Consider the following 12309-nt stretch of genomic DNA (forward strand, 5'->3'; position numbering starts at 1 on the left):
CTGCGTGGCCAGGACCTGATGCCTGAAACGCTGCCTTAGGACAGCCTCAAACCCCAGCTGCTGAAGAAACGGTGCTTTGGCTCCTGCGCTGTCTGGCACCTCTGTCTGTCTTGCAATATTTTTAGCCCACATTTGCTTTCCAAATCTCCCGTTCAGCCTCTCCTCGAGCCCTTCTCAGCCAAAACCACCGGGGCTGGGGTGCGTGGGCTAAAAGCCCCCAGTGATGCCCAGGGGGTGCAGATGTGATCCTGGGACACACAGGAGGAGAGGAAGGATTTGTCTGTCAGTCCTTCCTGGCAGTGGGTATTTCCCTGGAGAGCTCTCGCAGCCCTAGGTGGGGATCCTTTCTTTAGCTGTTGAAATGCAGAGCCACGCTGTGCATAAATACGGGAGAACAAGTTGGCTTCTATTTTTATAAAGACCTTTTATCTATCTGTCTTTCTAACTGTCTTGGTCTTTTGTATTCCCTGTTTCTTCCCTATCCTTCCCCCTCTGGTCTGTCTTTTCTCCCTTCTATGTCCCTCCTTTATTTTTCTTCACTTTGCAGCCTCACACTAATTAAGTCTACTAATTAGTTCACGTTTGTGCATACAGCAAAAGAATGTGCCATGCTAAGTGAGTGCTAAATGTTAGGCATTATGTTGTCATTCAAACCCTGGGCACAAAAAGCTTGCCTATAGGAGTAGCTGTATGTGCGGTGTGTGTGTTGGTGCTGGGTGTGCAGCTGTGTAACAACTTACAACCGCCTGTAGGAGCTGCGGTGTCTGTGCAACCCCCGGCAGCATCGTGTGGGTCCACGCCGGGCGGTATCAGTGAGTTCACTACACATGGGAGCCTGTACACCGGGTGTATCTCTTAAATACCATCAGCTATGAGCTGAATGCTCCCGAGTGCTGCCCAGGTGTGGGTTTGGACCTGTGCAGGTGGGAACCTGTAGACTGGTCCAAGAGATTTAAAGTGGGCATTTCCACAGCTTGATCAAAATACCCAGGTCAGGTGTGTGCGTGTGTTCGGGACCGGGAGGTTTCTAACAGGGCTCACTTCCCAATTCAGTGCAAGAACTTGCTCTTAATCCTCATCTGACAACTACCTCCGAAATCATTTTGTATATGGGACTGAGTATAGAATAAACTGGGTTATTATAAATAATGAGGCCATTAGTTATGTATGTACATTCTGTACAACTTGCTCAGCGTCTCTGCCATTGACGTGGGAATAAAGCATCCTCTCCTGCATGAATAGTAATCACGGTGAGCCCGGTCCCTCCCCGAGCCCCCGCGCCGGGCTGGGACCTGAATTAATGCCGTGCACGGGCCAGGCTGTGGCTGCCGGGCGATTTATCAGCAGCAGGAGCTGGGTTGGTCCCTCTCCGGTGTAAATCAGCAGCTTTCCACCCGCCTGGGCAGAGCACATCCCTGCTCCCCCTGAGATGTGCCCCCCAGCCTTTGCAATGACCCTGGCTCTGGATTGAGCCCTGAAGGACCATGAGCTCCTTCCGTGTTTCCTTCTGCCATTTGCTCACCATGCAACATTCTTTATTTTTGCTTTTCAGTAAGTAAACTCGTGCAAACAGGCCCCAAGTCCTCTGAGCAAACGGAGGAGCTGCCGCTGTGTAAATCGTGTAGCGGTGTCCAAACCCAAGGGCTGAGTCCTTCACCCACTAAGCACAAGCACCAAGAGGTGGGCATTGCCCTGTGCCCATGCACCCGTCCTCTGTGCACTGGCTGGTCCTAATCCCGATTATTTCTCCAACTGTGGAAACCCAATTATCTACCAAGCTGCTGGGGTTAGGAGAAGAGGCAGTCAGGGTGACAAAACTTCCATTACCGCATCCCCCAGGCTTTGCTGTATGATTTTCTTCCATTATGTCACACTGTCAGAACCCGTTGCCTGTAAAAGTGTGTGGCTCCATCATCTCAAATGATCCCTGCAGGATTGGGGCTCATTAACGCTCATGCTCGGTGAACTGCAGGGCATGTTCGGGATGATTTTGGGAAGGATGGACCCACCAAAGTGATGTCAACCCCAGCACAGGAGCCCTGTTCCTCCCCTGGGTACCACAGCCTGCCCTGCTGAGCATCCCAGGGTGATGAGGGAGGGGACAGGATTTTGGGGGCACCCTGTGCTCCCCTTCCCCTCCATACCCCTGGCTCTGAATCTGTGACCCCCACGGCTCCTGTTGGTGGCACATGGACAACAGGGAGCCGGAAATTGAAATTCCTGCTGATCTGCACTTTGAGTGCTGGACTAAAGCCTGGAAGTGTCCTCCTAAATCACCTCCCCGCACAAACCACCTGGGCAGCCCAATCTCATTGGTGGCACTGAGACCCTCGGGGGTCTTTATTTTTGACTGGTGCCAATTTGCACCGACGAGCTGGGGACAGCAGCGTGGGGAGGGTCAGGCCCATCGGTCCCATGGTTGTGCCTCATCCTGGGTTTACAGGCAGAGAGCAAACAGAGTGAAATTCAGCAAAGTGAGTTAATTTAAAACTCAGCTGAAGGAGGTTATTTACATTCCCCAACCGGCTGTCTAGCTACCCACTGTCCTGATCAAAATAAGCACGGAGCAGCCTCTCCGGGAGCGTGTTCAAGACAAGATCACATCTGTCCCCTGCATTTCTCCTTCGTCTCTCACCAGACTCCTCCAGATGGCTTCCCTGGAGCAAGGGGGGGAGCCCGGCTTTCCAATTAAGAACCAGGAGAACAGATGACTTGGCAGCACCACTGGAGATTGTTCAGGCTTCCTCGCCTCCGAAAAGCAAGCCCTGGAGCTGGGCTGCACGCACGGTGCCCGCCCTGGACAGAATGATGCTCTGCGGAGGTCCAGCACGGCCGCACATCAACAACGCACGCGAGGGGAAGGGAAAAGCCACGTGCGGTGTTTCCAGCGGAGATTTGGGGTGCAGGAATGCTGTTGGCAACGTGTGGGGCTGCAGGAAAGGGTTTCTGCATCACAGAGCAGAGCAGAAGGACCTGGGCAGGTTGCACAGGGAACACCCCCAGGGGACCGCGTGGTTCAGGGCCTTGGGTTTCACTTTGTACGCGTGGTTCTCACCAACAGCCAGAAAGAGAAAAGCCAGAGGTTGATTGGCATGTGCAAAATGAAACATTTCATCTGGAAATTCAAACTTAGAGTATTTTGGTTGTTCTAATGAAAAATGGGGTGTGTGGGGGTGGTTTCTTGGTTTCTTTTTTTTTTCCCCAAAGAGGGCAAATTCCATGAAAATTTTCATTGAGTTGAAAGTCGAGATGGAAAACTTTAGATGAGCCTTATGGGAAAGTCCCCCGTGAGGTTTCAGAAGCAGCAAGGCAATTTAAAATGTAATCCATCCGGGGCCAGCAGAGAAAACAGAGTTTTAGTGGAAGCGATGGGCGTGGGTTGTGGAGCCTGCAGAGCGGGGAAGCCTTCCCGGCTCCCCATCCTTTTGGTGCTGAGGAGATGCACCCATCATTTTCCAGCCTGCGTGGTTGCTGGAAGTCAAACACAGCTGTGAATTGCAACTCTTGGTGCTGGTGCCCATCCCGGAGCGGCTGGAGGTGCCTGAGCTCCTCCTTGTCCAAATTCAGCTTTCCTGACCTGGGGTCTCTTGTCAAAAGTCATGGCCGTAGTCAGAGAGCTGGAGCAGCACCAAGGGGACCGAGGGGCTCCTGCAGCGGCTGGCATGGGGCTGTCAGGCACTGGCAGCATAATCACGGGAAACTGCTGCGGGATAAACATCACTGTACTGAGAGTCATCGTGCAGCAGCCTCGGGTTCCTTTTGGCATGTGAGGTAGGCACCAATTTTAGCTCCTTGTGCTTTGATAAGCTCGGATGCTCGGAGGGAACGTGTTCGGTCCTCCCCACTCTGCCTCCATCTCCAGTGGCAGCCAGTGTGTCCCCCCCTGCTCCGCGTCCCCCCCTGCTCCGCGTCCCCCCCTGCTCCGCGTCCCCCCCTGCTCCGCGTCCCCCCCTGCTCCGCGTCCCCCCCTGCTCCGGTGGTCCTGAAACACCATCCCAGTAAACACCAGTGACATCCCAGCAGGGCCAGACCTTCCCTTTTCCTCCAGGGAAGAAGCAAATTGGTTGGCATAGTGAGAGAAAACCAAAGTGTGAGGCGAGAGCAGCCTTGATTTTTGGCAGGAAAATGCAGTCCAGTGATTTTTCCCTTTGTATTTTTTCTATGTGTTCTTGGTAGTAATTGTGGCAAATAGAACCTCTTTGGATAACTGCAAACAACTTGCTGCTGTTTTGAGGAGAAGTTCTGGCCAAGGCTTTGGGCAGGGCTGCTGGAGACCCAGATGCCGTGTGTTGAGATGCTGCTTCTGCAACCAGCCCTAAGGTCCAAACTTCCCCCTCTGGCACGTCCATCTGTAAAGAGACAAATAGGAGCGGGTGAAGCACCACATAAAACCAGGATGTGACGAGAGTAAAAGCCTACAAGCACAAATTAAAAGCTGGGTTTAAGCTTGAGTTTAGCTCCTGGTCTACCTGGGAGTGTGTGTGGCCACTGGCTTGGCGAACACCAGTGTCTGTGTGGAGAAACAAACAGAAATGTGAGTGGAGAGCCAAGCCATAAAATATCCTGGGTAGATAATTACATGGTAGATGTGCCACAGAAATATGATTGAGGAGGTGGAGAAAAGGGTGTCAAGAGATGGGGGACTTTTCCTTTGAACTCATAAGCTCTCGTCTGCGTTACTCACGACAAGAAAAACGCTCAAGTCAACGCACACCCACGTGCGCACACGCTTGGCAAATTCTGTAGAATCCTGTTAGAGCCTCAGAATAACTTTAAAAACAAGAACTTTGCTGTCTTGCTGTTTAGCACTGAGGAAGAAATGGGGATCTGTGAAGCCCACCCCCTCGTGCAACAGCTCGAGAGGCGACAGGGACGTGCCCAGGGATTTTGGGGATGGCATCCATGGTGCTTTGGGGATTGTATCAACCCCCCAGGAAGGATCCCATTGCCATTACCCCTCAATGTAATCTCCATTCCTGAGTTTGCATCCTGCTCCCTTGCACATAGGGATGGGATGGATGGGGCTCCTGAACCTCTCAAAGCAGAGGGTGTCCCCTCAGGTACCTGGCCGGTGTCTGGAGGGGACCTGGGGCTCCGCTGCCATCGGTGTCATTGCAAACGGTGCTGGAGGGGAGCGTTCAGGAGCCTCACCCGGGGGAAGCCGTCGGTCAGGAAAACCCTATTACGTGTGCTATTGGCAGAGATTAATTTATCGTTAAGGAGATCTCTCTGATTCCATTAAGCAATGCACTAAGGCACCTAACGAACCTGCTGACCCGGCTCGGGCGGTTTGCTCGTCACTCAAACTAATGCACCCTGGCACCTCGCCGGTTATTTGGGGCCCGTGACACCTTATCAATCATGTTTCTTAAAAAAGCAACGTTTGCATACATGTATTAGTAACATCTCCAAAAATCTGCGCGCTCAGAGACTCCAAACGTGACAAGAAGCTGTAACAAAAAGCGAGTTTAAGGGAGAAGCGTCAGAGCCGTCCCCGGTGCAGCGGGGACTCCAGCGCGCGTCCCAGCAAGAATCTCCAGTTCAATATTTGCACTGCCTGTGCGCAGCTGGGGTCATCGCTGTGCGCTCCTCTAATCCCCTCACCTGCCTCCTTTCTTTTCTAAGATTGACTGAACATCCAGATCCTGAGCTGCAGCAGAAAGAGAGGAGCTGCCCACTGAAAGTCTGTTGGGAGCAATTACTGCAGATGAGTTTGGTCTTAATTTGTTGCAGAGCGGGCGGGGGAAAAAAAAGATCAAAAGGAAATTTTACATCCTCTGCAGGAAAAGCAGATAGAAGGGCTGTGAAGAGCTATTTTGGTATTCAGATAAATCAGGGTTTTAAAGAGCGGTAACAGACAGGGCTGCAGATCGGTGGTTGTTGCGCAGGCAGGGCTGGAGGAGCTTTGGGTGGTGAGGAGCAGGATGCGGCCGGCTCGCTGTGCGGGTTCACATGCGGCTGAGCACCATCCAGGGGCTGCACAGCTACAATGCATGGGAAAACCTGGTCCTGAGCGCTGTGCTGGGAACGGGGTGTCTGCTGCCTGGGGTGCGCTGGAGCTCTCGCTGGCTGATGGCAGCAATGTGGAGGTGACAAGGGACGGTGACATTCAATGACACAGTGTCCTACCCCATGCTTTTCCCCCCCATCTGAGCTCCCCCATCCATTACACCCCAGCAACGCCATGCAGACACCAGGACCAATTCACTTGATAAATTCTGCTGCTTGTTATTTGAGGGATCGGACAGGCCGCGCGCTTTTGGGAGATTAATTTTTGATTTATCGTCCGCTGCAATGATTTATTCTGATCCTTCCCCAGGGAAAAGACAGGGCTGTAAATATTTTAAATGCCGTTAGCTGGTGACAAGAAGCATTGCTGGATAGTAACAGGGTGGATGGAGGATTGAAATCATGGCAGCCTTTCTACTAAATTACTTAGGGGCGACTCCAAATGCCTGCTGGTCTGTTCGAGCGGAGGCAGAGGAAGGGAAAGGACCCGGCTACATGTTAAATTGTTATCTTATTAACTGAGCCCACGTTCTTGGCTTTCTCCATTTGCCCTCAGAGCCGCTGCTGCTGATTGCAAGGAATTGAATTTCAAAGCATGATACGGCCTGGCTAAGAGCGCATTGTGCTCCCTGGTGAGGACCAGAGGCAGCTCATAGGGGCTGCATTTAAAAAAAAGGCCAAATAACCAAATGGAAACCCCCAGCAAGGGGCCAGGAGCCCTTCTGCTGCTGTCTGAGACCTCGGAGCGCGTTACAGCCCAAGGAGCGTCCCCATCCCCGCTGTCCCCATCAGTACCGAGGTCACTAATGAACCAGCAGCAGAGCAGCAGAGGCCGCTGGATCAAAGCAAAGCGAGACACAGGTCTTGGGGGAGAGCAAAACCACGCGGTGCCTCCTGCCTGGGTTATGCAAAACATGCAAATAGGTTTCTCCTTCTAAAGATGATTTTTATGCCCTTCTCCAAAAGTTTGAGGCAAGTGGAAGTGTTTAGTACTTGAGTTTTCTTAGGATCCCTTTTTTTCTCTCGTTGCACACACGGATGATGCTCACACGTCGGTGCTGGTGCTCGTAGCCGGTTCCTTGTCATGCCCTATGCAGGATGAGGTTCGTGTCGTGGTTCTCTCAATATCCCAGCATCCCAAAGCAAAACCCTCCCGTGAGCCACAGTCCCACAGCTGGAAACGGGAGAGCATCCCTTTCTGTACTTCGAGAGGGTTCCCAAGGGCCGCCCTTCGTGCCCGGACCCGTCAGCCCCGCTCGTCTGCGAGCGCTCCTGCTGTTACTCGGAGCCCAGCTGCGTCCTGTGCTTCCCCATAAACTTAATGGTGTGTGAAGAGAAAACGCGCAGGGCCCGGGGGTAACCTTCTGTCTCCGCGCCCTCGCTTCACCCCGTGCCGATCCCTTCGCCTGCTCTCCCATCGGTGCTTTGAGATCCCGTTGCCTTGTTCGAGGGCTTTACCTGAGCGCCTCCTTTCCCCTCTGCATCCACCGCGATGCTGCTGGTGGGCGAAGGCTCAGAACTGGCGTTTTTCTTGTATTCTTTCCTCCTAGGAGACCCTTCCACCTCTGCTCATTCCTAAGCAAATGACCCCAAAACCTCCCTGTTCCCAAGGTCCCTTTGCCCCCTGCCAGCGCGAAGAGGCCGCAGCCATCAGCGCGTGGCACTCGCACGTGTCAAAGCGACACCGTGCGGCGTTTTACCCGCTCTCTGCAAACACCCAGGGTGGGCAGGGACCCCCAGCAGCAACACGGTGCCCACCAGCATCTCCACCTCCCAAAACGATGCTTGGGAAGACGCTGGTCCAGCCCCTGCAAGCAGCATCCCTATGGTACCGACGCACAGGGGGCTCCGCGCCAGCGGCCCCAGCGCATCTCCCTCCCTTCTTGCTCTTTCTCTTTTATTCTCGTCTGAACAGCAAATAAAACCCTTTCTTCCTGCTGATAAATTGGAAAGAAAGGAGGAAAAAAAAAATCCGAAAAACACAAAACCCTCCCCAACCTGCCAATGAGGATCTAGGAGGAAAAAGAATAACTGGAGCATTGAAGATAAAAGAGCGGCTGTTAAATGAAAATGTTGAGGCAGAAAGGCATTAGACGGCACTAGTAATTGTTAATTTGTACTCAGATTTAGTACGAAAGGGCTTTTATTACCTCAAATATGCATTTATTCTGGTTTTCCATTCGGAGCAGTAAAACGCAGATGAGCTTTCAAACCCCCAAGGTATTGGGTAAAATAAAAAATAATAGTAAATCCTTTAATGGATTTTTCAAGTCTCTCGTCCCAGCAACCCCTTGTTGTTACTGTTTAGAGCAATATAGCCCTCAATTACCGCAGCCGATGGGTGCAGCGTTAATTGCCTGAAGTCCTTGGGGAAGCGAAGGAGCACGAGGCCGGGGCCGCGGGATTTTTCTGCCGTGCTTGGATGTTGTTTTTCCTATGAGAAATATTCTGGTTCAGATGGGAATCGATCCAGGGAAGTCTGACAGGCAAACACTATAAACAAGATCAAATGAATTTATGAGCGTTGTCCCTTCCAGCTTGGTAATCGATGAACCGTCGGGGGAGAGATGCCGGAGCGGCAAAGCGCTGGGTCCGCCTCAGCAAAAGGAAAAGCAAAGCTCAAATCAGGCACCGCTGAGCACCGTCAATCGTCTCTGAGACACGTGCAGGCTGGAGAACTGTTTGATTTACTGATAAACAGCCGGCGCCGCCTGTTTGCCGTGGCTGAGACCCGTGCGCGGGTGCCGGAGCCCACTAATGGCTGTTTTCCTGCCATATTTGCTTACGCTTTGCACCTTTTGCCAGTCGCGCCGTGGCGCTGGGCAGTGGGTTTGGGCTGCGTGGGCTCGGCCTCTAATGATCCGTGTGTGTCCCATGGCTTTGTGATCTGTTACTGTCTCTGAAGGACCCGGTGTCCTCCCCAGCCCGGGTTCGGTTTGATGTTGTTTCTCATCTTTTCTGTAGTTCAGAGCCAGCCTTGAAATGCGCAGTGTCGGGAATCACAAATAAATCCCGGCCTTTGGGGGACACAGGGGGGACCCCCATTCCAGGGTGGGCAGGTTCAGCACCACAAAGCCCGAGGTGTAACGACTAAAGCACAACAAAAGCAGTAACACCTCGATCCTTCCCAGAGGTCCTGCTCACTCCTTGATGCAAGAAACCCCCTGTTCCTCAGGATCACCCCCAGACCCCTCTCATGCTCAGTTGGACCCCCCTGCCTTTTAATTCCCGTTCCCACCCTTGTTGCTCGCTGTCTGGGGATGGGATACTGGAGTTAATACCTGTGCAGGTGACCAGACAAGCAGAACGGTGCCTTCTGGCCTCGAAAGCCCATCAGTTAATCCCAGCCCTTCACGCTCGGTCCACACCGGAGCTCGGGGAGCTCGTCCCCCCCGTCCCCGCCGTGAGCATCCCGGGCAGCGATAAACATGTCAGAGGCACTAAGCCTGCAAGGATCGATTCCCTTCACAGGATCAACAAAGCAATTTGCTGTCTAGGTCTTGTTCTGCTGTGAATAATAAGCAGCCACGGAAGCTTGGCCTGTGTAATACCTCGTGCGCTTGAAATTTGGAAGCCATCAGGGACTGCATTAGTCGGTTAAGGCAGGGACTGGAGAGAGGGGAAAAGGAGGGAGGGGAATTCCAGCCGCTGATTGTCAGCATCATTTTCTTCGGTACCTAAGCCATTAAGAGCTCTCCAGGTCTGGAGAGCTGCAGGCGCTGGTTCAGCGGGCTGTGAAAGAGGCTCTGAGAGGGAATCGCTCTGCCCGGACAGCCCGAGCTGCTCCATCACCTTATTTTGTGTGGAGCAGTTTCCTTTGTAACGAGTCCTCCTGTTCCACCCCAGGGCGCGCACAGCCCGGCGGGGCAGGGATGGATCCCAAGGACGGATCTCTCGGGGTTCTCTCCAGAACCGTCCTTCCCCACCAGCCCCAAACAGCCGCTGTGCACAAGGGCACAGAATTAACCCCAAACTGGAAGAGGGGGCGGGAGGAGGGACCCGTGCACAAATCAAGCCGTGTGTTCCCAGAGCCGCGGGGGACACGCTCAGCTCTGTGACAGCGGCACTTTGTCCCTTGTGCTCCCTGGAGGGCTCTCAGCACACCAGCATCAGTCCATTAACATTGAACCCAGCCCTCCTTCCCCTCAGCAACAGCATCAATATTTATGATGTGTAGCTAATGCAGTCTACTTCAATGATTTCTAGGGTTTCAGGTGGGAATTCTTTGTACAGAAGACCTCTATTACCTTTCAGTACAGGATGCTGCTGTTCACCTGCAAAACAAGCATCATGGAGCTGCGACCTTTCCTTTACAAGGTGTTTCATGCTGAGGACACCCAGCCCGCAGCTGCTTCTCCATCACAGATAATTTAAGTGGGAATACAGGCACCAGGAACCCATCTGATACTAATTGCTTTGCTTAGGCAAGTTTCTCTAAGTGCCTGTAAAGGATCAAGCCTATTGATTAACTGACCAATAACCCATCCAGAGGCTTTGGCTCAGGCTGCGTGCTTGTGTCGCTCTGCTGCCTCCAGTCACACGGAACAGGGAGCAATTCAAGCACCCTCAGGCTCGGCTTTATTGGCCTCTTGCTGGAGAGGCTGTTTGAGAGGCTGGGAGATGTCAGCACAGGAGCTGGATCGGTGGTGCCGGAGGGAGATGGATGTTGTGGATAAAAATCTGGGCTTTTCTGTTGAACAGGGCTGATGTTGTGGGGTTGACGAGTGGTGGGTGTTAACAAATTAATCAGGCATCTGGAGATTTCAACAGGGCAGCTGATGGCTCTCCAGCAGCTTTTGTGTCCCCGTGTCCCTCCCGGGCTGCTCATGGTCACTCACCGGGCAGGAGGGATGGGACCCCGTCAATATATGTGGGTCCTCAACAAAGGGGGTGGGCCACGTTGTAATGGCCACAGCCAGACCCGAGTGGCTGTTACACGGGGTCCCCGCTGACCAGGTCTCTCCGGAGCAGCAGGACGGGCCGGTTCTGTCCGGGAACTCCCGTCACTCTCCAATCCTCCCGCTGCCCCGGCAGAGCCGCTGCCCCTTCCCACCAGAGCATCCGGCAGCCAAAACCCAGAACGCCAGCTCTTAAAACCAGTTGACTGATGATTATGTGCCTTCTCTTTTAATTAAAAGCCTGGCATTTACAAATCAAAAATATCCACACCGGGATTTTTTCCGGCCCTGGTATTTTAAATAATAATTGTTAATTATTAATTATTCATGATTAATGAATGCTTTGCACATTTAAATGTCTTCCTTCCAGACAACCCTGTAAAAATCATTTGCTCTAATTGTGAGAAATCTGGCAGGCTGGTGACAGCGGTGGAATTACAAGGTCCTTCTGGGGCTCCAGTGGAAACGCAGCAGATCTTGACTGATACCCGGCCCAGCCCTCAGTAGAGCGGTTGCCTTTGCTGATGGGTTTGCTCTTTGGATGTGCTAGGTTATATTTACTTGCTACAGGGAGCCCCTTTTGCTCCTGCTCCCAGTGACAGAACTGCAAACCAGGGGCTGCAGGCAGCGGTGCGGGGTCAAGGGCACACAGAACACAAGGGAGAACTTGAACTTTGGAGCTTGAGTTCAACACATGCCCAAGTTAAGAACCCAAAGCTCAGCTCTAAATGTTGATCCTGGTTCAAGGACTCGGTGGGTTGAAGTTCAAGAGTGCTCAGTGTGTAACAGTCCTCTCGATTTCGCTCTGCGAAGAGGACACAGAGGAGCGGTTTGGTGACAGCGCCGCCGCCGGCCAGTCCCTTTGGCTCCAGGGCCACGTTGTCTTTGTCATCTCATCGGTTCCTTCTGGGTCACCTTTTCCTTGCAGAATTCACAGCCCAGGGTTCAAGTTTCCAATGTCTGTGCAAACTCAGTAACAGGCGTTGGTCGTTTCACCAGGACTGGCTCGTAACACGGCAAAGCCACAGGGCTGGGACGCAGGATGCTGCACGCAGGGATGCCAGCGGGTGAGGGATCCCCGTGGCTGCGTGCACCCCAAAGGCAGCGGTTTTCTCTGCTGTGGCTCACTTCTGTAGGGTTTCTCACCCAGATTTCTGCTGGGGTGGTTGTGAGGTGTTCAGTGCTGCTCACTGTTCCATTTTCTCTTTTCTCCCGGCCAGCAGAAATAGGTGTTTTGCTGCAATCTAGTGGTGGAGCGCATAGAATAGGTTCACGGCGTTCACTTCAGGCTCCCAAGCAGGTTTTCCCAGGCTCTGTGCTAAGTGATGCTTGTGGACGTGTGCCCTGTACTAACAATTCCTTCATCAAATGACAGAAAGCAGAAGCAATGTGCATTATTCTT

This window comes from Patagioenas fasciata, chromosome 21 (genome assembly GCF_037038585.1).
Source record: "Patagioenas fasciata isolate bPatFas1 chromosome 21, bPatFas1.hap1, whole genome shotgun sequence".
Classification (NCBI taxonomy): Eukaryota; Metazoa; Chordata; class Aves; order Columbiformes; family Columbidae; genus Patagioenas; species Patagioenas fasciata.